Source organism: Pan troglodytes, chromosome 14, assembly GCF_028858775.2.
Source record: "Pan troglodytes isolate AG18354 chromosome 14, NHGRI_mPanTro3-v2.0_pri, whole genome shotgun sequence".
NCBI classification, from domain to species: Eukaryota; Metazoa; Chordata; class Mammalia; order Primates; family Hominidae; genus Pan; species Pan troglodytes.
This window is the reverse complement of record NC_072412.2, coordinates 18,441,909-18,463,984: the sequence shown is the minus strand read 5'-3', so window position 1 is coordinate 18,463,984 and position 22,076 is coordinate 18,441,909. Positions and strand designations below refer to the sequence as shown.

The 22,076-nt window shown below is 40.2% G+C and overlaps 1 long non-coding RNA gene across 1 annotated transcript in view; it reads left to right on the top strand.

Moving 5' to 3' along the window:
* Nucleotides 1-1,307: 1,307 nt before the first annotated feature.
* The window catches only part of LOC134808185 (uncharacterized), a 46,083-nt gene continuing 25,314 nt past the window's right edge, over nucleotides 1,308-22,076 (top strand). Inside the window, exons 1-2 of the long non-coding RNA XR_010150603.1 lie at nucleotides 1,308-3,365; nucleotides 15,033-15,229. This is a non-coding gene — a long non-coding RNA (uncharacterized LOC134808185). The remainder of the gene's footprint in view (nucleotides 3,366-15,032; nucleotides 15,230-22,076) is intronic.

The window sequence follows — 22,076 nt, the reverse complement described above, 5'->3', positions numbered from 1 at the left end:
TTCCCAGGCCAGTGGAGTTATGTTCTTAGGGGGATTATGGCTGCCTCTGCTACATCATAAAGGTTGCCTGAAAGTGGAGGAAAGCTGGCAGTGACAGGCTTCACCCAGCTCCCACACAGCCAGCAAGGCCATCTCACTCTCGCTGTGCCCCACTCACAGCACTAAGTTTACATCCAGGCAGCCGCAAGCAGGGCTGAAATCTTGCCCCAGGCTACAAGCCTCCCCACTGAGAAAGCAAGCATGGCTCCCAGGCCTCACCTCTCCCCACCTGCCTGCACCTTTGGCTGCAACTTCTATGCTGGTATCTGCACTTCCTGTTTGCTCCCCCACCCCAATTCTGCTCAAGAAAATTTTTGCTCAGTGGAAATTATTGTCAGTTCAATTAGGAGTGTCCTTCACTCTGTGCCCCTCCCAAGTTTTGCTGGCTGCCTTCCCCAAGGATCCCTGTGAGACATGGCCAGGAATGGCTTCCCTGGTCTTAAGCTGGGGACAGGGAGTGCCTACAGGGCTCTCCCTGCTGCTTCTTCTACTTGTATATTTCACTTAGCTACCTAAATCCATTTCAGCTATAGGTAAGGTCAGATCCTTCTTTCATGACCTGGATTTTCAGGTTCCCCAGTGAGGATGTGTGTTCAGAGGCTGACTTTTCCCCTTCTCACACTTTGGGAGCTCACAGGTTTTCAGCCATCTCATGGAGTTTGCAGCAGCAAGATGCTGCTTTCAAAGGGTCTGTGAATTCTTTTCTGAAGTTGTTCTTGGAGCAAAAGTTCACAGTGTGATTTTCTACACACTATTCTGTCCATCCAAGTGGGACCTGCAGGTTGGTCCTGTCTCCAATCCACCCTTTTCCTCTGACTCGCTGAAATTTCTATCTTTTTAGATAGAAATTTCGGGACTAAGATTATCTCCATTTTTTAAAAATGTTTCTCACCCAGGATTTAGATTTAGATTTTTCATAAAAGATTTGCAGTTTGCTTAAGTGAGTGCATCTTATTTAATTTTAGTCCATTTCTATAAATTTAATAACTACTTTTTCCTATTGTGATTGTAATCTTCTTTTGTGATTTGTTATGGCAAAGTAAGGAAAGCTATTGATATTTTGAATACTTACTTTATCTGCAGTCATGGTCATGTTAGTCTTTTCGCATGAGTTTAAAAATGCTTCATCTTTTTCTGTATTCTTAAAATTAAAGTAACGTATGATTTCTTTCTTGAACTCTGGTAGAACTCAGGAATAAAATGGATTAAGCTTGATGTTCCTTTTTAGGATACATCTTAAATTTTTAAAAGTAAAAAGAAGAGTGTTTATGATAATTTTAAACTTATTAAATTTGGAAAATGCCAAAACACATCTAATTATTTTCTTATTCATTCTATTTATAAGGCAAAAGAGCAAAATTTTGTGCCACCCAGTGGTCATTTCAGCAAATCCAATGATATTATAAGCATAAAAGACATTTGGGTGATTTTACTTTTGAAAATTTAGGGCCAAATACAGGAAACACAAAGTTAAGAATAATTGTTAGGTGGGGCAGTCATGATGTAAGTCATAGCTGCATAAACAAAATGCAGTTATTATGAGTAATATTTCAAAATAATCAGTAGCAATGATCTTTACTCATTTTAGAAAGTAAAAAACATATTTTTCAAAGCCATTTAAGAGTTTATCAGAAGTCAACAGAGTTGCCATACTATTTTGTTGTTAAATGGGTATCTCTTTTATCTGAGCACATAATAGTTTGGTCACAATACAAAAGAAAACCCCAAGTCTACATCTACTCATTTTATATATACTCCATATAATAATTTTTAGTTAAGGTTTTATAAATCAGACTATTAGAAATGAATAAAATCACTAACATTGAGTTTTCCATATTTCTTATTCATCTACATAGAAATTACAAAATTTATTTTAGTAGACAATTATATATGTTCAGACATGTATAAACTCATAAGAATGTAAGTGGATAATGAATTTAAAAGTTGGATTTTAATTTTAAGATATGATTCATCTTACCTGAATTTAAATAAAAATACATTGTTATGTTTAAATTACTCCCTTTAGTAAACCATCTTCTTTTACCATTACCTTTGACTGTTTACATATTAAAGTTTTGTAATTAGTATACAACTATAGTCTTAATTATTTCTGTTAATTACCACCTTTATTTAAAACAACTAACTCTTGTTTTCTTCAGTCACAGAGAAAACTCGAAAGAAGACAGGAATCCAAGGATTGCCTAGATGATAATTTACAAGTACACACTTTAGATTACCTTATTGATGTTAAGATAACAAAACAAGTATGTATTAAAAATCAGCCAAACGTTTGGACATTCTGCGAATATATAAATCATTTGATAATGCATAAGAATAGGAAAAAATTGAAATGTGTTTATGACTAAAGTTTTATATTTGTGGTGATGTTAAAATGTATTATTAAATATGTTAAAATTATTTCACTTTTTTCCCCTTTGAGAGGTAAAGCCTAATACTTCTCCCCTTGAATATGGGCTAGACTTATGAGCACATTTCTAATGAACAGAGAAAGTGGATGTGGATGTGACAATGTGTATGTTGGAAGACTAGACAATATCAGAGATGAACATGATGGTGAAAGAAAATAAAAGAAGAAAGCTAGTTAATAAAAGGCACCATTGTTTCCTCCTCTTCCTCCTCCTCCACCTCTTTAACTCTCTCTCCCTCTCTCTGATCAACAGCTCTAGCAAAAGCCAGCTGCTATGCGGTACAGACTTTCAGGCAGCTTTGCAGGGAGATACATGTGGCAAGGAACTGACAGGCCTTCAGCCAAAAGCACATGACTGAGTCATCTTGGAAGTGAACCCTCCACCTGCGAGATGACTGTAGCCCTGGCTGACATCTTGACTGCAACCTGCAAGACTTTAGGAGGCTCCAGAAACCAGCAGTAACCCAGGCCAGTGCAAAACCAAGAACAGCTGCATTCGAATGGATGAGAAAAGATGTTGCATTTTACCCGTGATATAGCCCTTTCCTCAAGTGGGCATAGTTTGGTTTGATCAGGAGAACATGTTCAACTCTTGGCTTCTCCCTCAGGAATAGAAGTTAAGAAGGGAATCTAAGGGTAACATTCTGACTTTTCAGGGGCTACCTGAGGGACTGGATTGTGTGTTGTATGACGTGGAGTGCTGACAGAAAATCCACCTACTTTGAATAACTGGTGGCCATGGAGAACAGAGAGTTCAGTATCTTGTTGCAGTACCAGAGAGCCTGTGTGCAGGCAGATACCAGAAGGAGCAAGAGATTATGAGATTCTGAAAATGTGGCAAACCTCTGGAACTGGAAAATTACATGCACAAGACCAGAGAAGATGTATGCCCACAAAGGTTAGAGAGGCCCCCAGAATATCTAGCCAGGCCTATTGGTGAAATTCTGCCCCAGTATGAAGCCGGGGAAATGAATCTCCAGAAACCGACCCTAGTGTCCATGGAGGAGGTGAACGAGTGATGTAGTGATGTTTCATTTCTGACAATAGTAATCTGTGTCCTCTCTCTTTTTTTCTAAGTTAGCTTATTGGTTTTTTTGACCTTTTCAAATAACTAGCTTTTGTTTTCTCTCTTGATTTCCTATTTTGAATTGTAATGAGTCTCTTCTAAATTTAATTATTTCTTTTCTTCTGCTTGCTTTAAATTTTATTTGCTCTTCTTTTCCCTTTTTGTGCTGTGGAAGTTTAGATTATTGGTGTTAAAACTTTCTTCTTTAATATATGCATTCCCTGCTCTACATTTCTCATGAGGTACTGCTTTTTCTACTTCCTACAATTTTTGAAAAGTTGTGTTTTCATTTTCATTAAATTTTCTCTTGAGATTTCTTCTTTCACCCATGTGTTATCAGAAGTGTGCTCCTTAATTCCCAAGTATTTGGGGATTTTCCAGCTACCTTTGTTTTATCAATTTCTAGTTTAATTCTGTTGAGATTTTTGTTTTTGTCTTAGTGATATCATCCTAATATTTTGATTTATCCATAATACATGCATGAGTCTCAAAATATCAATACTACAACATATAATTACTATGAGCAGTTTAGACATTTTCTCCAAATTGTTATGTGTTTAAATAAAAGCACAAGGAATAGCCCCTCTGTGAGGACTTATGACATCAAGTGGGTATGAGTTTATTTTACTTTCAAGTCATAGCGATTACTCTTTTAGATTTAATTTTGTCTTATGATTATGTGGAATATTTACATAATTTCAAAATCAATCTGTAAAACAAGTATATTCAAAGTAGTCTAACTTGTAACCTCTATCTCTTGTACCCTATTTCTTTTTCTTAATTTAATTTTTGTGGGTACATAGTAGGTGTATGTATTTATGGACTACAGGAGATGCTTTGATAGAAGCATACAATGCATTGTAATCACATCAGGCTAAATTCATCACCTCAAACATTTATCATTTCTTTGTGTTATAAACATTCCAATTACACTCTTTTAGTTATTTTTAAATGTACTATAAATCACTGTTGACTGTAGTTACCTGTTGTGCTATAAAGCAGATCTTATTCTATGTAGCTATATTTTTATACTCATTAACCATCCTTACTTCTCCCCAACCCCCTCCCCACTTCCCAGCCTCTGATAACCATCATTCTACTCTCTACCTCCACGAGTACAAGTGTTTTAATTTTTAGCTGTCACAAATGAATGAGAACATGATAAGTCTGTCTTTCTGTGCCTGGCTTATTTCATTTAACATAATGGTCTTCAGTTCCATCTGTATTGTTGCAAATCACAGAATCTGATTCTTCTTATGGCTGAATAGTAGTTCGTTGTGTATGTGCGCCACATTTCAAAAATCCATTCGTCTGTCGATGGGCACCTAGATTGCTTCCACATCTTAGCTATTGTGAATAATGCTGCAATAAACATAAATGTGCACATATCTCTTTGATATACTGATTTCCTTTCTTTGGGGTATATACCTAGCAGTGTGATTGCTGGATCATATGGTAGTTCTAGGCTTAGGGCTTTTTTAGGAACCTCCACACTATTATCCATGGTGATTGTACTCATTTACATTTCCACTAACTGTATGAGGATTCTGTTTTCTCCACATCCTCACCCCACAGCACAGCCTCCACTGCCCAGCCTGAGCATTTTACCAAAGGCCTGGGAGCAGTTTGGACCCTTGGATGGTCACTGTTCAACCCCAAGGGGCCAAACACAAAACTGCAGGCTTTGTCTCAGTGCCCCAGGAGTCAAGCACACTGTGTAGGGGTATTGGGCTGAGGTCTGTGGCCTGAGCTCAAGCACGGGAGGAGCCCCCACTCTCAGAACACTGAGAAGACTATGGTATGAGTTCCTGTGCTGGCATGGCAGCTGGGCATCCCTCCCTTTGCAAGACTGGTCCAGAGGGGTTGTAGCCTGTTGGCCGGATGCAGCTTCTTCCTCAGGGAGCTCAGTGGCCCAGAACACCTGGAACAGCCCTGCATTCTGGGCACAGAAGGCTTGAAATGACTGGTGTCTCTTTTAGTTTTCACAGCCATGGAAATAGGTGATGTCTAAACTCCCTTGACTTTACATTGTTTGCAATATGTCAGAGAGAAGTGACCATGATATAAAGAAAGCAAAGATCTGCTCTCCATGGCATTCATTAAGATGGGGATGGGCCCAGCACGGTGGCTCATGCCTGTAATCCCAACACTTTGGGAGGCCAAGACAGGTCGATCACTTGAGGTCAGGAGTTCCAGACCAGCCTGGCCATCATGGTGAAACCCCGTCTCTACTAAAAATACAAAAAATTTGCCAAGTGTGGTGGCGCAAGCCTGTGATCTCAGCTGCTCAGGAGGCTGAGGCATGAGAATTGCGTGAACTTGGGAGGCGGAGCTTGCAGTGAGCCAAGATCATGCCACTGCACTGCAGCCTAGGCGAGAGAGTGAGACTCTGTCTCAAAAAAAAAAAAAAAAAAAAAAAAAAAGATGGTGTCTTGAACTAGTAGGCATTTACAATCAGAGGAAAACACAAATTAGTAAAACTACCAGGCCAGAGATATTAACCAGACTCATTTAAAGGGCCATCATCCCACAGTGGAAAGGCCGTTCACTTCTCCCTTTCAGTCAGGACAGGTACTCTTCTTTTGAACATCTGAGGTGTGTGCAGACAGAGGTGTTTCAGTTTGTGTGGATGGAGAACAGGCTTTCCGTGGAGAGGAAAAAAGCTAGGTCTGAGTCCTTGCAGGCATTGAGAGTGTGGATGGCAGAATGTGGTCCCAGTATGGAAGAACAGCCAGGCCATCGCAGGGCTGCAGTGAGGGCCACTGGGGCCTTTTGGAGGCCAGAAAAATTGTCACAGGTGTTGAAGGCTACTGAGTCTTGAGCAAGTCTATGCGGGCTGTTCACAACTAAATCCAAAAAACAAACAAACAAACAAAACATTCACACATCTGAAGAATGCCTGAATTAAAAACATACTGTAAAAAATATTTTCCCTGTGGTCTCCTTGATAAGAACGAGAAGCATGGGAAAAAGGGAAGCTGGCTTGATGAACACTTCTGGACTCCAAAGAAGATGACAGGCAAAAGAATACATAAAATGAGATAAAATTAAATAAATGCATGAACCCCATGTCTAAAACAGACTGTTGGACACTGCCTACCCAGGTGGATGGATGATCCTAGTGTGAAAACTAGTGCCTACCTTGTGTGGTGGGGTGGCTTCAGCACGATGGATGTGTATTGTGCACATGAAAGCCTTAGACATACAAAGAGCCCTGAGGCCACAGGCCAAACATCTGGCCAAAGGCCTGAAGCTCTGCAAGCTTTCTGGCCGGCCTTTGGGTCCTCTCCTGTAACTGGGTCCTCTCCTGTAACTGAAGTGACAACAAAAGGCCGCTGGAGTTCTTCCTGGCAAGTTCTATGGGACCGTATTCCCCTGGCAAAGAGCAGGCCAGCAATTTCAAACAGACAAAGCCAAAGGACTAACATTCCTTGGTGGGAAAGCTGTCCACCTATCCTGAACCTGTAAGTCAGGAGAGGTGGTTTTCTATTGGACACCTATGATGGGGCAGACAATGGAGAGGCAGCAAGGCTTGGTCTCAGGATATGTTGGTGACATTGGTCTCAGGATATGTTGGGGACATTGCAAGTGTGGGAGACAGAACCTGATACTGGGAAGGTAGGACAGCCAGGCCATGGAGATGTGCACTGAGGGTTATTGGGGCCTTTTGGAGGGTCAGAAAAATGGGCCCAGATGCTGATGTCTACCCGGTCTTGAGTAAGCCTGTTCTGGCCATTTGTAGCCAAATCTACACAAACCTACAGACAGACCTGAAGACCACCTGGATAAAATGTACCTGGGGAGCTAGGTTCCTGGGGACTCTTTTTAAAATATAATCTTTTATCTTTTATTTTCCTTTCAGTGGTCCATGTGCAGGTTGGTTCTACAGATAACTTCTGTGTTGCAGGGGTTTGATGTACAGATTATTTTGTCACCTAGGTAATAAGCATAGAATTTGATAGGTAGGTTTTCAATCCTTATCCTCATCTTACCCTCCAGCCTCAAGTAGGCCCTGGTGTCTATCGTTCCTTTCTTTTTGTCCACGTGTACTCAGTGTTTAGCTCCTACTTAGAAGTGAGAACATGTGATGTTTGGTTTTCTGCTCCTGTGTGTGTTCACTTAGAATAATGGCCTCCATCTCCATCCATGTTGCTGTGAAGAGTATTATCTCATTCTTTATAATGGCTGCAAAGGATTCCATGGTGTATGTGTATCACATTTTCTTTATCCACTCTGTCATTGATGGGCATTTAGATTGATTTTATGTCTTTGCTATTGTGAATAGTGTTGCAAGGAACAAACACATACGTGTGTCTTTATGGTAGAACAATTTATTTTCTTTTGGGTATATACCCAATAATGAGATTGCTGGGTCAAATGGTAGTTCTAAGTTCTTTGAGAAATCACCAAACTGCTTTTCATTGTGGCTGAACTAACTTACATTCTCACAAGTAGTGTCAAAGCATTCCCTTTTTTTCTTTAGCCTCACCAGAATCTGTTATTTTTTACTTTTCAGTGATAGCCATTCTGACACATGTGAGATGGTATCACATAGTGGTTTTGATTTGCATTTCCCTGATAATTAGTGATGTTGGATATTTTTTCACCCATTTGTTAGCCATTTGTACATGTTCTTTTGACAAATGTCTCTTCAGATCCTTGATTTAATCTTTAATTAGATTATTTGTTTTTTACTGCTGTTTGAGATTCTTGTATATCCTGGATGTTAGTTAGTCCCTTGTTGGATGACTCATTCGAAAATACTTATACCTGTTCTTCAGATTGCCTCTTCGCTCTGTCGGTTGTTTTCTTTGTTTGCAGGTTTTTATTCCACCGTAGTCTCAATGGTCTATTTGGGGGTTTTTGCCTGTGCTTTCGAAGTCTTAGCCATAAAATCATTGTCTAGACCAATGTTCTGAAGCATTTATCCTGAGTTTTCTTCTAGTAATTTTATTATGTTGAATGCACCCATTTGGAGTACATTTTGTATATGGTGAGAGGTAAGGACCCAGTTTCATTATTCTGCCTATGGATATCCAGTTTTCCCAGCACCATTTATTGAAAATGGTGTTCTTTCCCCAGTGTATCTTCTCGGTGCCTTTGTTTAAAATCAGTTGGCTGTAAATACCTGGATTTATTTCTCAGTTTTCAGTTCTGTTTCACTGGTGTATTTCTTTTCATATCAACACTATGTTGTTTTGAGTATATTGCCTCTTAACGTATTTTGAAGTCAGGTAATGTGATTTCTTCAGCTTCTTTCTTTTTGCTCAGGAGTGGTTTGGCTATTCGGAATCATTTTTAGGTTCCATACAAATTTTAGGATTGTTTTTTGCATTTATGAGAAAAACAACATTATTCTGATAAGGATTGCATTGAATCTATAGATTGCTTTGGGTAGTATGGTTATTTTAACAGTATGATTTCTTCCAATTCACGACCATGGGATGTCTGTCCATTTGTTTGTATCTTTTCTAATTTCTTTTATTAGTATTGTTTAGTGTTCCCCGTAGAGGTCTTTCTTCTCCTTGGTTAAATTTATTACTAGATATTTGATCTTTTTGTTGCTATTTTAAGTGAGAGTGCTTTCTTGATAGTTGTTCAGCTAGTTCATTATTGGTGTATAGAAACACGATTGATTTTTGTATGCTGATTTGGTATTCTGCAACTTTGCTAATTTGTGTGTCTGTCCGAAGTCTTTTTTGGTAGCATCTTTAGGTTTATTTTTCTGTGAGATGAGGTCACCTACGAAGAGGGACCATTTGACTTCCTTTTTTTCCAATGTGGATGCCCTTTATTTCTTTCTCTCGCCTACTTGCTCTGGCTAGGACTTCTAGTACTGTGTTGCATATGAATGGTGAAAGTGGGTATCCTTGTCTTGTTCCAGTTCTAAGAAGAAAGGCTTTCAGCTTTTCTCTATTCAGTATGATGTAAGCTGTGGCTTTGTCATACGTGACCTTTATTATGTTGAAGGTTGTTCCTTGTATGCCTGATTTGTGAGAGTTTTTCTGATGAAAGTATGTTGAATCTTATCAAATGCTTTTCTGCATTTGTGGAGATACTTCTATGTGTTTTTCCCTTTATTCTGTTAATGAGATTTAGCAGATGTATTGATTTGAATATATTGAGCCATCCTTACATCCCAGGAAGAAGTCCCAACTTATCATGGTGTATTAATTTTTTTGTGTTATTGGATTCAGTTTGCTATTATTTTGTGGAGGGTTTTTGCATCTATATTCACCAGGGATATTGGCCGGTAGTTTTCTTTCTTTCTTTCTTTCTTTCTTTTTTTTTTTTTTTTTGATGTGTTCTTGTCTAGTCTTAGTGTCAGGGTAAAACTGACCTTATAGAATAAACTAGGAAGATTTTGGAATCATTTGAGAAGAATTGGTATTAGTTTTAATGTAAAGAATTAGTAGAATTTGGCAGTAAAGATAATCTGGTTTGGGACTTTATTGTGAACTTCTTATTACTGGTTCAATCTCATTACCTGTGATTCCTCTGATCAGGTCTTCTAGATTTTCCTTGTCAAATCCTGTAAGTTAATGTGTCCAGGAATTTATCAGTTTCCTCTAGGTTTTCCAATTTGTTGTCATATAGTTTTTCATAAATGTCTCTAATAATCATTTCTATTTCTATGGTATCAGTTGCAAAATCTCCTGTTTTGTTTCTGGTTTTATTTACTTGGGTCTCTTTTCTGTTTTTCTTATTTAGTATAAGTAGCAGTTTACTAGTTTTCTTTATCTTTTGAAAAACCATTCATTTGGTTGATGCTTTGTATTTTTTGTTCGCCTCTATTTCATTCTGTTCTGCTCTTTACTATGTCTTTCCTTCTACAAATTTTGAGTTCGCTTTGTTCTTGCTTTTCTTCTTCTTCTTCTTCTTTTTTTTTTTTTTTTTTTTTTTTTGAGACAGAGTTTCGCTCTTGTTGCCCAGGCTGGAGTACAATGGCACGATCTCGGCTCACTGCAACTTCTGCCTCCTGTGTTCAAGCGATTCTCCTGCCTCAGCCTCCCAAGTAGCTGGGATTACAGGCATGTACCACCACGCCTGGCTAATTTTGTATTTTTAGTAGAGACAGGGTTTCTCCATGTTGGTCAGGCTGGTCTCGTACTCCCGACCTCAGCTGATCCACCCATCTCGGCCTCCGAAAGTGCTGGGATTACAGGCATGAGGCTTTTCTAGTTTCTTTAGGTGAATCATTAGGTTGTTTATTTGAAAGCTTTTTAGCCTTTTGATATAGGTGTTTGTTGATATAAATTTTCCTCTTAACACTGCTCTTGCTGTATCCCATAGGTTTTGGTATTTTGTGTTTCATTTTTATTTGCTTTCATTGAAGACTTTTTTTATTTTCTTCTTAATTTCTTCATTGACCCAGTATTCATTCATAAGCATGTTTAATTTCCATGTAACTGTACAGTTTATAAAGTTGCTCTTGTTATTGATATCTATAATTCTCTTGTGGTCTGAGAAGATACTGTATATGATTTTGAGGTTTTAAAATTTGTAGAGCCCTTTACTATGGCCTAACATATGGTCTGTCACAGAGATGAGGTTTTACCATATTGGCCAGGCTGGTCTTGAACTCCTGACCTCAGATGATCCACCCGCCTCAGCCTCCCAAGGTGCTGGGATTACAGGTGTGAGCCACTGCACCTGGTTCACTTGTTTATTACATAAATAAAACTTGGAGTGCCTTTGTGTTAGCCACTGTTCTAGGTGCTAGCAGTGTAGTCAAGCAGGTAGTTGGATTTATACCTAGATTTAGAGCAACTGTCCTGGCTGGATTTATGAACATGATATTTTAAAGTCAAAGGGCCAAACCTTGAACCTTGGAGTTCTTTAGTGTGTAGAGATTGGGAAGATCAGAAGGAATCAATAACGACTGAGAAGGGAGCATTCATTCATTGGAATAGGGGGAAGAACCATCAGACTGTGTCCTGGAAGCAACGGAGGAGAGTATTTCAGGGAGGAAGCATTAGCATTAGCATTGATTGTAATTCATATCTATCTTTTTTTTTTTTTGATGGAGTTTCGCTCTTGTTGCCCAGGCTGGAGTGCAGTGGCACCATCTTGGCTCACCACCTCTGCCTCCCAGGTTCAAATGATTCTCCTGCCTCAGCCTCCCAAGTAGCTGGAACTACAGGCGCACGCAACCATGCCCAGCTAATGTTTGTATTTTTAGTAGAGACAGGGTTTCACTATGTTGGCCAGGTTGGTCTGGAACTCCTGACCTTGTCACCTGCCTCAGCCTCCCAAAGTCAGGCATGAGCCACCACACTCGGCCTAATTAATATCTATTCTTATTTCCTTTACAATGCTATTTCTCGCTTTTTTTTTTTTTTTTTTGAAACAGGGTCTGGCTCTGTTGCCCAGACTGCAGTGCAATGGCATGGTCATGGCTCACTGCAGCCTCTACCTCCTGGTCTCAAGTGATCCACCTCAGCACTCCCCAAGCAGCTGGGACTACAGATGTGGGCCACCATGCCCGTCTAATTTTTAAATTTTTTTTATAAGTTATCATCATGCTGCTCAGTGTGGTCTTGAACTCCTGGGCTCAAGCAATCTGCCCGCATTGGCCTCTCAAAGTGTTGGGTTTACAGGTGTGAGGCACTGCACCTGGCCACAATGCCATTGTTTGAAGGGTTCCTGTGATTTCCTCTTCACTTAACTTTTTCCTTGTTATAGGTCACCATTACAAATTTGAAATAGAGCATACGTTTGGATTTGGGAGTTAGAGAACTAGAAGTACGAGGTTGTTACAAGAATAGACTTTATAGACAACATTTGTTTATATAGTTAATTATCTCAGCAAACCTTAATAAGAGCTAGTTATGGCTGGGCGCGGTGACTTACGTCTGTAATCCCAGCACTTTGGGAAGCCGAGGTGGGTAGATCACCCGAGGTCAGGAGTTCAAGACCACCCCAGCCAACAGAGTGAAACCCCATCTCTACTAAAACTATAAAAATTAGCCGGATGCAGTGGCACGCACCTGTAATCCCAGCTACTCAGGAGGCTGAGGCAGGAGTATTGCTTGAACCCGGGAGCTGGAGCCAACACAGCGCCACTGCACTCCAGTCTGGGCAGCAGAGCAAGACTCTGTCCCCCGCCCCCCACCCCGCCCCCCAAAAAAGAGTTAGTTATATTCCCACTTTTATTACTAAAGATTTATTCCCAGAAGAAAATGCTTACAGGGCCAGGTGCAGTGCCTCACACCTGTAATCCCTGCACTTTGGGAGGCCAAAGTGGGTGGATCACCTGAGATCGGGAGTTGGAGACCAGCCTGGCTAACATGGTGAAACTCCGTCTCTACTAAAAATACAAAAAATTAGCTGGGTGTGGTGGTAGGTGCCTGTAACCCTAGCTACTTGGGAGGCTGAGGCAGGAGAATCGCTTGAACCCGGGAGGCGGAGGTTGCAGTGAATCGAGATCGCGTCATTGCATTCCAGCCTGGGCGACAAGAATGAAACTCTGTCTCAAAAAAAAAAAAAAAAAAAAAAAAGCAAAAGAAAAAAGAAAATGTTCACAAAGCAAAAGAGCCAAGATTCAAATTCACTTGCAAGTTCAAAAAATCATGTTATTTCAATGTTTTTTTCCTGTGGGAGAAAACAAATAATTTAAAAATATAGTCAGTCTTTGACTTCGGAACTGCTGACTAGTAAACAATTCTTTTAGGAAAATTAGTGGTTGGTAGATTCTCCCAATCTTTCCCACTTTCCAGTCAGTGCTTTAAACAGAGAAAAATCCAGGTAGGGTTTTCAGATATAGAGTCCCTAGGATCATGGCTGTCTTTGATTTTTCTTCACATGCTTCTGAATATCTTTCCCTCTCTTGTTATTACATCTTTCCCTCTGTGACAGCCTTCTTCTCTCCTAGATTTGTCATACCCACCCCTCCTCACCTCCCTACCCCAAAATAAAAGTTAAAATTTACATTTATAGCAAGGTATCTATGCTTTTATTCATGGAGTGGGAATTGTTTTCCCATGAGTACTTTTAAATACAGGCTGTTATAGGCGAGACTAATTGAACATATTTATGCAAAAATTTCTTGAAAGTTGGCTGGGTGTGGTGGTTCCCACCTGTAATCCCAGCACTTTGGGAGGCAGAAGCATTGCTTCCAGGAGTTTGAGACCAGCCTGGGCAACATACTGGTACCTCATCTCTACAAAAAATACAAAAATTAGCCAGTCATGGTGGCATGCCCCTGTAGTCTTAGGTGCTCTGCAGCCTCAGGTGGTAGGATTGCTTAAGCCTGGGAGGTTGATTCGGCAGTGAGCCTTTTTTTTTTCTTTCTTTTTTTTTTTTTTGAGACAGTGTCTTACTCTTGTTGCCCAGGCTGGAGTGCAATGGCAGGATCTCGGCTCACTGCAACCTCTGCCTCCCAGGTTCAAGCGATTCTCCTGCCTTAGCCTCCTGAGTAGCTGGGATTACAGGTGCCTGCCACCACTCCCAGCTAGTTTTTGTATTTTTAGTAGAGATGGGGTTTCGCCATGTTGGACAGGCTGGTCTTGAACTCCTGACCTTGTGATCTGCCCACCTCGGCTGCCCAAAGTGCTGAGATTACAAGCGTGAGCCACCATGCCTGGTCTTGGCAGTGAGTCTTAACTGTGCCACTACACTCCAGCCTGGGAAACTGAGCAAGACCCTGTCTCGAAAAACCCAAAGCAACAACAACAAAAATTGTTAAAAGTGAAAAAAAAAATTGATTGGGGACCAGGTGTGGTGTCTTGCACCTGTAGTTTTGGCACTTTTGGAGGCTGAAGAATGAAGATTACTTAAGGCCAGGAGTTTGAGATCAGTCATATTTTTTATATGTCTCTAAAATAAATATTTACATATACACATATATGTATATATGAAAAAAATGAAGACTTTCAAATACATTCATAGCCTTTTATTTGGTAATTTGTTTACTAATTTATTCATTCAAGAAATATATATTAAATGTATATACTGCACTCTAGGTACTTGAGGTACAGCATTTAACAGCCACATTTGATGTTGTCAATTGAGTTTATAGTCTATCAAGGGAAAGAGGTATTAAATAATTAACTACAATGGTAGTAAGTTAGGCCTTGATTTTTGGGGCCTACCCAATTAATTGGCACATAACACTCAATAAAATCTAGCTGGTTTTACTAGTGAAAACATCTGATCCAGACAGTTAATTCATATGTTCCAGACTTTCCTTTGTAAAATATTTCATTGACTGAAAACCAGAAAATGAAACCTCCCAAAGCAGAAATTTTGCAGGTAATAATTAGGAGAATGCAGGTTGTAGCATCAGATTGTGTAAGTTTGAATTATTGTTCCATTATTAGTTGAACATTCTTGGGCAGTTCTTAAACTCAGGCCTGTAATCACAATATTGTCACGAGGTAATTCATGTAGACACGGTGTCTCACACGGTGTCTTGGACATTGTAAGTGCTTGTTGTTCTCATTTGTTGTTGTTTTACCTTTTAAGCATACATTTCTGTATGTTTTAATGTTAATTTAGGGAAAGAGAACAACCACCACGTTTTGCTCAACCTGGGACATTTGAATTTGAGTATGCATCTCGATGGAAGGCTCTTGAAGAAATGGAAAAGCAGCAGCGTGAGCAGGTTGATAGAAACATCAGAGAAGCCAAAGAGAAACTGGAGGCAGAAATGGAAGCAGCTAGGCATGAACACCAATTAATGCTAATGAGGCAAGGTAAACATGGATTTTCATGTACATGTGGTATGATTTTTTTTTTCCTTAAGTGTATGTACCATTCACGTACTCCTGTGTAAAGTGCCATTTAGGAGTTTAGAGACAAAGTTGGAACCCAACATATTAGGTGTGAAAATCTCCCTTTTCCCAGATAACTTACCTTAAAAAAAAACACAACTTATTAAAAGTTAGTTTTACTTGCCGGGCATGGTGGCTCATGTCCATAATCCCGGCACTTTGGGAGGCCAAGGCAGGTGGATCACCTGAGCTCGGGAGTTCGAGACAAGCCTGACCAACATGGGGAAACCCCATCTCTACTAAAAATACAAAATTAGCCAGGCATGGCGGTGTGCACCTGTAATCCCAGCTAGTTGGAGGCTGAGGCAGCAGAATCTCTTGAACCTGGGAGGTGGAGGTTGCGGCGAGCTGAGATCGTGTCATTGCACTCCAGCCTGGGCAACAAGAGCGAAACTCTGTCTGAAAAAAAAAAATTAGTTTTACTTATGCAAGTAGTATTGTTGGAGGTAATTTGAGGATATTAAATTGTGCCAGTACCAAATACATGATTCTCTTGGCAAACAGAAACATAGTGGGTGAATTTTGGTAGGTAGACATGGCACATACAGGAATTTTTATTTGATGAGAAGAAGAATTTGGACAAATGCTGGCTATTTAAGATTATTATTACATGTTTGAAAGAGTACAGATGGATAATCTTGTAGAGAAGAAAAAGATTCATGGGAGACTCATATGGGGATTTAGGGAAAGTTAGTAATTGGCAAGAATATATACATATATATATACACATATGTGTGTGTGTGTGTGTGTGTGTGTGTGTATTTTTTTTTTGAGGTGGAGTCTTGCTCTGTTGCCCAGGCTGGAGTGTAATGGTGTGATATCGTTTCACTGCAACCTCTGCCTCCTGGGCTCAAGCAATTCTCCTGCCTCAGTCTCCTAAGTAGCTGGGATTACAGGCACACACCACAATGCCCGGCTAATTTTTTTGTATTTACCTTCTCTTGGCTGTCCCCAGAGATCAAGATACCACAGCTGCCTGCCTGAGTTTCTGCAGCAGCATTCCTGCTGAACATTTCTGCCATCTAATCTTGGCTTTCTTTAAACCGTTCTGTGTACTAGATTCAGTATTTTTCTTAGCAGGTGAAAATTTGATCATTCTTCTCTAAATCCTTTTGGGTAAATTCTCACTTACTTTAGAATGAAGTGTAGGTTTTTTTGGTATGTGTGTTCTAGTATTTCGTACATCACTATTCAGTAAATGTTTATTGAGCAATTATGATCAAGTCATTGAGTAACTGTGCTGATGCCACATACGTTAAAACAAAATCAAACCCAGCAAACCATAGAAACTAGTTAGGTGTTTTGGTTTAATTTGGACCCTAAGCTTGGTAGTTCTATAAGTTCACTCTTCTAACAAAATTGAACTCATTTATATCTTATAGTAGATTTAAAGATAAACTGTCATTAGCTGGCTGTGGTGGCAGGTGCCTGTAATACCAGCTACTCGGGAGGCTGAGGCAGAGAAGTACTAGAACCCAGGAGGTGGAGGTTGCAGTGAGCCAAGATCACGCCACTGAACTCCAGCCTGGGCGAGAGAGCGAGACTCCATTTCAAAAAAAAAAAAAAAAAAAAAAGATAAACTGTCTTTTATTTTGTGGAAAATTTGCAAGTTGTTATTTGAGATAAAGGTACTGAATCATGCATTAGTTGTTAGAGCTGGAAGAGAGACTTTTTTTTTTTTTGGACAAAATCTCACTCTGTCGCCCAGACTGGAGTACACTGGTGTGATCTTAGCTCACTGCAACCTCCACCTCCGGGGTTCAAGTGATCCTCCTGCCTCAGCCTCCTAAGTGGGTGGGATTACAAGTGTGTGCCTCCACACTCGGCTAATTTTTTGTATTTTTAGTAGAGATGGGGTTTTACCATGTTGGCCAGGCTGCTCTTGAACTCCTGACCTCAGGTGATCCACCCACCTCGGCCTCCCAAAGTGCTGGGATTGCAGGCATGAGCCACCGTGCCTGGCCAGTTTTTTTGTATTTTTAGTAGAGATGGGATTTCTCCATGTTGGCCAAGCTGGTCTTGAACTCCTAGCCTCGAGTGATCTACCCACCTTGGCCTCCCATAGTGCTGGGATTACAGATATGAGCCACCGTGCCCAGCCAAGAGATCTTAGAGTTTGTCCAGCCCAGTGGTTTTGAAATTTTATTACCCATTAGAATCATCTTGGAAATTTTTGAAATTTCGTTTCCTGGGCTCTGTGGTTGCCCTAGCCCTTCTGTTCAATATGAATTGTTTTCTCTTAGCCTGCTAGGCACTTCTCTGCCATTTTGTTTCCCACCTACCTACGGTTGTGCCCTAGTTAGATAATAATGTTGATTAGATGTGGAAGCATCTGTACTAAAGATTTGTGTTGATGCTACAAACAGTGGTATAACATTCACTAATTTAGCACATCTTTAATGTCAGTTATGGGAGACATGTCTGAGGTACTGAGGATATATTGATGGCAAAGAACATTTCCTTAGACTTCAGTTTTTTCTTGAGCTCTTAGAAAACTTTGCCTGAAGGTATTTTGATGTTTGAAGTAGAGTAATTTTGCAAAGTTATTTCCCATGAGTTTTTTTGTTGTTTATCGTGTGTGTTCATTTAAAGCCTCTGTTAACAATATCTTAGTTTATAATATTAGAAAATCACATTGCCTATTGCATCCTACTCCCGGCTTCTGGGTTCACTTGTGCCGAAGTACTTGTACTTATTTGATCCAAAGTCTGCAATTGGTAAATTTCAGTTGTAGTTTGTTTAAAAATTTAAAAAGTTACAACTTTCTCCCATTTGTTCTACAGTTTCATATTTCTTTTTTTTTCTTTTTTGAGACAGACTCTCTGTTGCCCAAGCTGGAGTGCAGTGGTACAACCTCAGCTCACTGTAACCTACCTTCTGCTTTTTTGTAGGAATCACTCTTCTGTATTTTAAGTCTCTTTTGTATCCTTTAATGAAAAAAATTTGCATATGTCATTAGATGTTTGTGTGTATTTGTAAGCAAAAAAACCCAAAATTCATAACGAAAAAACAAACTGGCTGGGCACAGTGGCTCATGCCTGTAATTCTAGCACTTTGGGAAGCTGAGGTGGGAGGATTGCTTGAGTCCAGCAGTTCAAGACTAACCTCAGTAACACAGTGAGACCCCATCTCTACCAAAAGTACAGAAATTAGCTGGGCATGGTGGCATGTGTCTGTAGTTGCAGCTACTTGGGAAGGCTTAGGTGGGAGGATCACTTGAGCCTGGGAGCTTGAGGCTGTAGTGAGCTGTAATTATGCCACTGTACTCCAGCCTGGATGACAGAACGAGACTCTGTCTCCAAAAAAAAAGCTGTTTACCTTTTCTGTACCTTTTTTACTTTCTACATGAATATATATGTAAATATCCGCCTTATATTTTTAATGGTTGTATGATATTCTTTTATATGGGTATAATTAGTTTAGTTCATCCTCTTTCGATAACAATTTCTCTTTTCAGTTTGTTTTTAAAAGCAGTGCTGCAAAGAATATATATGCATGTATCAGAAAATTTTTGTAAATGTTGATTTTTTTTCGAGACAGAATCTCGCTCTGTCACCCAGGCTGGAGTGCAGTGGCGTGATCTCGGCTCACTGCAACCTCCACCTCCTGGGTTCAAGCGATTCTCCTGCTTCAGCCTCCTGAGTAGCTGGGATTACAGGCATGCGCCACCACGCCTGGCTAATTTTGTATTTTAGTAGAGACGGGGTTTCTCCACGTTGGTCAGGCTGGTCTCGAACTCCTGACCTCAAGTGATCCGCCCGCCTCAGCCTCCCAAAGTGTTGGGGTTACAGGCGTGAGCCACCACACACCCAGCCGTAAATGTTGATTCTTATTGAACACATGGGTACCTTATAATAATAATTGTTTCATTTATACTTTACTGATAGTTATTTAGTCCTTTCTAGATTCAAATCCCATTACATTAAAAATTTTTTTTTTTTGAGATGGAGTCTCACTCTGTTGCCCAGGCTGGTGTTCAGTGGCACAATCTCAGCTCACTACAACCTCCGGCTCCCGAGTTCAAGTGGTTCTCCTCCCTCAGGCATGAGCCACCATACCTGGCTAATTTTTGTATTTTTAGTAGAGACGGGGCTTTGCCATGTTGGCCAGGCTGGTCTCAAACTCCAGGCCTCAAGTGATCTGCCCATCTCAGCCTCCCAAAGTGCCAGGATTACAGGCATGAGCCACTGTGCCTGGCTCCATTACATTTTTTTTTAAACTTTTATTTATTTAGAGATGGAATCTCTCTCTGTTGCCCAGGCTGGAGTGCAGTGGTGCAATCTCGGCTTACTGCAACCTCTGCCTCTGCGTTTGAAGTGATTCTCCTGCCTCAGCCTCCTGAGTAGCTGGTATTACAGGTGCACACCACCACACTTGGCTACTTTTTGTATTAGTAGTAGAAACGATATTTCTCCATGTTGGTCAGGCTGATCTTGAACTCCTGACCTCGTGATCCGCCTGCCTCAGGTGGATCCCTGAGCACTCCCAAAGTGCTAGGATTACTCCCAAAGTGCTAGGATTACAGGTGTGAGCTACTTGGGAAGCCGAGGCAGGAGAATCGCTTGAACCAGGGAGTCGGAAGTTGCAGTGAGCGGAGATCGCACCACCGCACTCCAGCCTGGCGACAGAGCGAGACTCCATCTCAAAAAACAAAAACAAAACAAACCAAACAAAACAAATATGTTGCTCTGAGCCCTTCTTAAAGAAATCAAAAGAGGATAAACATCAGACAAGTGAAGAACAGAACAGTCATGCCTGAACCTACTTGAGATATTAGGATTTAAATACATGTGTGGTTTATGATTAAAGAACATTAATGCTGACAGGAGATCGAGACCATCCTGGCTAACATGGTGAAACCCCATCTCTATTGGAAATACAAAAAATTAGCCAGGCCTGGTGGCGTGCGCCTGTAGTCCCAGCTACTTGGGAAGCTGAGGCAGGAGAATTGCTTGAACCCAGGAGGTGGAGGTTGCAGTGAGCCAAGACCATGCCACTGCACTCCAGCCAGGGTGACAGAGCAAGACTCCGTCTCGAAAAAAAAAAAAATTAATTCAGTGTCATAAATCCAGACAGATCAGAGGTAAAATAAAAACTGAAAGAAAAATAAAGAGACTAGTATTTTTAGAAAATAGAATTGTTAGATCAGAACTTATACATTCAGTTTTCATGACTTGTGCAATTTTAAATTGAGAAAACACTGTCTCACAGTCTAGCAAATCAAAATTTTAGTTTGCTTATATTCCTTTTTTCTGTACCTGTATTTATGATACATTGAAATTATAGCATATAATTTCATGTAATTTTATCATTAAATTTGTTAGGACAGCATTTTAATTAATTAATTAATTAATTAATTTGAGACAGTCTTACTCGTCAACCAGGCTGGACTGCGTTGGCGCAATCTCTGCTCACTGCAACCTGTGCCTCCCAGGTTCAAGTGATTCTTCTGCCTCATCCTCCTTGAGTAGCTGGGATACAGGCGTGTGCCACCATGCCCGGCTTATTTTTGTAGTTTTAGTAGAGACAGTGTTTTGCCATGTTGGCCAGGCCGGTCTCAAACTCCTGACCTCAAGTGATCCACCCACCTTGGCCTCCCAAAGTGCTGGGATTACTTTCAGAGGCCGAGGCAGCCTCCCACTTTGGTAAGTCACTGTGCCCAGCCAGGAAAGCATTTCAAAGTGTTATTTGATTTAGTAAGTAATAAGTAATACTGTAGATGATGCCTTCATGACTGTAGATGGCTTTATTTTGTTAAGAAAAATTCCTGAGTGTAATTTCCTGGATCAAAAGATAAAGACATCTCTAGTTATGTACTTTTTACAGTTTTTTTCCCTTACAAAGATGTTATCATGGCAGTGTACAGATGTATAAGCTTTAGTGAAATTTCGGGAACTTTGGGTATTAGAAACTTTAAAAAATTTATAATTTAGTCAGCATAAAATGGTAGTTTTAAGTCTATAGTTCTTTTAAGTATTAGCTAATTGTGCTTATTTGATAATTTCATTGTTGGAGCCTTTGAGCTAATTATACCAATGTTACAGGTAAGGTGATAAGATCTGAGAGGTTAAAAGCCTGTCAGTCCTGGCTGTTTGGGAGACTGAGGTGGGAGGATCTCTTGAGCCCGGGAGTTTGAGGCTGTAGTGAGCTACCATCATGCCACTCTACTCCAGCCTGGGTGCCAGAGTGAGACCCTGTCTCTGAGAGGGAAAAAAAAGGTATTTAAGTAATTGTTTTTTTTTTTTTATCTTTTTTTTTATTATTATACTTTAAGTTTTAGGGTACATGTGCACATTGTGCAGGTTAGTTACATATGTATACATGTGCCATGCTGGTGCGCTGCACCCACTAACTCGTCATCTAGCATTAGGTATATCTCCCAATGCTATCCCTCCCCCCTCCCCCCTCCCCACCACAGTCCCCAGAGTGTGATATTCCCCTTCCTGTGTCCATGTGATCTCATTGTTCAATTCCCACCTATGAGTGAGAATATGCGGTGTTTGGTTTTTTGTTCTTGCGATAGCTTACTGAGAATGATGGTTTCCAGTTTCATCCATGTCCCTACAAAGGACATGAACTCATCATTTTTTATGGCTGCATAGTATTCCATGGTGTATATGTGCCACATTTTCTTAATCCAGTCTATCATTGTTGGACATTTGGCTTGGTTCCAAGTCTTTGCTATTGTGAATAATGCCGCAATAAACATACATGTGCATGTGTCTTTATAGCAGCATGATTTATAGTCCTTTGGGTATATACCCAGTAA